The sequence below is a fragment of the Lathyrus oleraceus genome, chromosome 4, assembly GCF_024323335.1.
Source record: "Lathyrus oleraceus cultivar Zhongwan6 chromosome 4, CAAS_Psat_ZW6_1.0, whole genome shotgun sequence".
NCBI lineage: Eukaryota > Viridiplantae > Streptophyta > Magnoliopsida > Fabales > Fabaceae > Lathyrus > Lathyrus oleraceus.
Window position 1 is genome coordinate 300,488,651 of NC_066582.1, and position 3,898 is coordinate 300,492,548.

Below are 3,898 nucleotides of genomic sequence, written 5' to 3' on the forward strand. Positions count from 1 at the left end.
CCTAATCTAAGGGAACACACATCTAGATCTAAAACCTAGGGGGTACTGAGATCAATTTGCATAAATTGATCAATTAGGGAATTAATTCTAAAATCAAAATCGAATTAAAACTAATCAAGCCTAATTATCTAATTATGACTTAATCAAATTCTAAAATTTCTAATTAGTTCTAAAATTCTAACCTAATATCCTAATCAACCTAAATTTCTAATTATCAAGAAATTCTAATAAAAAAATCTAAATAATACAATCAAGTTCTAATTAATCTAATCCTAAATTCGTAATCTAATTATAACCTAAAAAACCAAAGTGGAAATAATTATAAAAAATAAAGTGTAAATGGGGTACAAGTTATGGACAGGGGGTGAAAAAGGAGGGAGAGCTCGTTTGGGCCTTAGGCCCAAATAACCAAAGTATCACCATGGCCACCCGAGTCCAACACCGATTCGCTTCATCTTAACCTCAACGACGACAATGAATTTTCCTCACGTTCAGGACGCATACAAATACGATGCACAACTTCATCACACCAAACGCCAAATCTACTTTTTTCATAAGCAAAATTGAAGATTGACAATGACGAACACGATGAAGCAACAACGTACACGACGAATTCCAAATGCAAAGGCAAAAACTTTATAAACTTTCAATCGGTTGAAACCAAGTTCAAGCACAGCTTCATCCGTGTTTTCCATGGCCTCACATCTTCTCTCTCGGATACACATTTTGAAACGAAAAGACGATGAAGCAGAAGACTTCAACATTAATTTCCATCTCCGAAATAAAACAACCATCATTCAATCTCAATTCAGGACGCGCACGGTATCGAAATGAAATGGAATCAGATTTAGAGTAAAAACTTACCAGATCGAAGTTACGAAGAGGTAACGAATCTTCTCCTTCCTTGGTTTCGATCCCTCATTCTTCTTCTCCAACTTTCTGCCATGGTGTGATTCTACAGTGAATTGTTGATGTGAATTATTGCACGAGAATGAGTGAGTTGTGAGAATTGAGAAATTCTGAAAAGTGAGTGTGTGAGAGAGAAAATGAATTCTGAGCTTGAAAGATGAAATCATTTGAATGAAAATCAATCCCGAGTTTCTGAATTGCAGTGTGAATTTATAGTAATCAACAATGTCAGAATCGTTAGTCTCTGTTAGTTCATGCAATTCTGTTACGCTTTAACACCGTGAAAATTTGTTAGTTAGCTTTAACACTGTGATGGTTATGAAGAGTTGTTTAACGAGGTGATGATTCTATTAGTTGTGAATTGATATCCCAGAAAATGAGGAGGCCATTGACAAAACATTTAGGATTTCATATACAGAAAGCGTCATATGGAAACCTGACAGACAACCAATACTAAACCAATGCCCATGCAAAGAATCATTATCCGGCTTCTCTAGTGATATGGAAGCTCTTAAATGTTTTAAAATTTGGTTCTGTTGACTTGATTGAACAGGAGTAGGGTCTTTTGAAGAACTTGCATCACTATCTGAGTTCAATTCACTGAAGTTTTGAAATTTTGAAAAAGGATTTGCTGATGCAAGGTGAGAGGACAAACCTTTTGATGTCACAGAACTAAAATGAGGAATTATCATTTCTTTTTCCAGTCTCTCATGGGTAACTTGTGAGAGGATTAATAAATGTGAAAGCTCAACTGTCAATTTCATCCCAGTAGTTCTCAATTCAAATGTTAGACGGATGTCAACCTCCATTATAATTTCTTGGTAACCCCAGATTCATTTTCAAGTGCTAAAATGAGAGCAAAGTGAGACAAAGATAAGTCAAATGCATTTGATAATCTACTTTCAGCTTGTTGAGATATGCCAATAGTCCTTTGATCAATATCAATATTAGACCTCTCCCTGCCATCTTCTGCCAAATTGATGCTTTTATCATGTATTAATTTGCCCATGAAATTTGATGTATGACATGGGATTAATGTATTTGAATTGAATGGAATTGGAATTGGCTTATGATGGAAATTCTTGTAAATGCAAAACAAATTATGATGATTGGTTCTATATATGACTCAAAATTCGAACTATCTCCATTTGTTTTTTGTATGAAAATTTTGTATGAAATTGGTCTTTGAAATGAAATTTGACTTGGTTTGGTTTAAATTGAAATATGTAACTGAATATATTACAATGTTGGTTTGTTCGATTAAAGATGAATGTAAGATTGTTGGAATTAGTTTAGGCCATGATAGAAATGTAAAAATGCTTATGTATTGCAATGGTTTGAAAATTGGTTCAAAATGAATATGAACAAGATTTTTGAAAATGGATTTGGTTTGAAACGACTTGAGAAAAAGCTTTTTTTAAAAGGGTTTAAAAAAATGAAGATGACTTTGTCTAAAATAGATCATGGATTAAATGGAATCGACTTAGGCATGGTAATGAATCATGAATCATGTTTTCTTGGATATAAATGATAAAATGGAAATGGGCATGAACATGAATTATGGTTGGAAAATGACAAAGTTTGAAATGGTCATGGATTAAATGAGATTTTCTTTTGAACCAGAATATAAAGATTGAGGGATGAAAGCATGATGGTTGACTTTGGTCAACTGGTTGACCAAAAAGTCAATAGTTGACCAAAAGTCAACTGATGCAAAAAGATGATGGAATGGACTTCTCTGATTAAAAAAGCATGTTAACATGGAACCATGAACCAATTGGAGTCAACTTGACCAACTTTCCCAATTCAAAACCAACAAATGGAAACAAATTACTTGAAAAAATGAATGATAATGAGGCCTAATGATCATTCCATGACTTGACCAAAATGAACAGTGGGCTTTTGGTCAATGAAGATCAAGGGAAACAATGAATGAGGTGGCTTAGGTCAAATGAGATCAGTGACAATATGCAATGGAATATGAATGCAAACATGTCCTTAGACCAATCAAAATAAGCCATGGACTAGGGTTTTAGCCAGGCCAAAATCAAGATGCAAATCAAAAGTCAAGGGCCTCAGGCCAAGTAGCAAGGCTCCAACACAAGTGTTCCGTGATTCATGAAAGTCACATGATTCATGAAATTCAAAAATCAGTAACTAGGGTTTAGGCATGAATGAACATCATGATGCAATCTTCAAGGTTTCAAGCACCTAACACTTAAGGTTTTGTTGAATCCCAAGTCCAAAAGTCAACCAAAATGGCACTCAAACACCAACTATCCCTGATTAGGGTTTCCAATACAGCACAAAGGCTTCCCCAAGCAACATCTCACCATGGGCCCACCATTAGGGTTCAAAAGTCAATTCAATTGCATAGAAGGTCAAACACCAGATCCCAATAAGATCAAGATCAAGAGATAGGGTTGGGATGTCTAGATGAATACCATGGTGTAGGCTTCAAGAATCTAGGTTCCCAAAGGGTCCATAAATTAGGGTTGCACTCCATATGATGAGCAACACCACAATCTTCAAACAAAACCCTTATTTGTATCAACCATAAACCTTGAATCTCTGATGCTTTGTTAATAAGTGTTAATCATTAATGAATGATACACATGAATAAGGTACGAGTGGGTATATATGAATCTCAAGTCATAGGTTAGATGAAAAGTGAAAAGAGGAGGGAAAATTTTGGGGTATGACAACTACCCTTATTTAATCTTCTCGAACCTGAAAGTATGAATAACAACGACTTTCAAATATTTGCGGTAAGAGAGGATTAAATTCTAAAATAACTAGGAAATTTTCCCACAGGGAATGAATGAAATGAATGAGGTATAAGGTGAGGGTATTAATTGGAAAATTGTTCAAGGGACGGTGTATAGGCTTTTGTATATGGTTATCTGTTAGGGATCAACTGAAATGTTTGTGTGTGTGTGTGGGGGGGGGGGGGGGAGGCATGGGTCAGCTATAAGAGAGCACATTGGTT

General features: G+C 35.2%; 1 long non-coding RNA gene across 1 annotated transcript; it reads left to right on the forward strand.

Moving 5' to 3' along the window:
* Nucleotides 1-448: 448 nt before the first annotated feature.
* LOC127135468 (uncharacterized) lies at nt 449-2,029 on the forward strand. The gene is made up of 2 exons (XR_007808568.1): nt 449-884; nt 1,463-2,029. It is a non-coding gene; the product is annotated as an uncharacterized LOC127135468 (long non-coding RNA).
* Nucleotides 2,030-3,898: the final 1,869 nt, after the last annotated feature.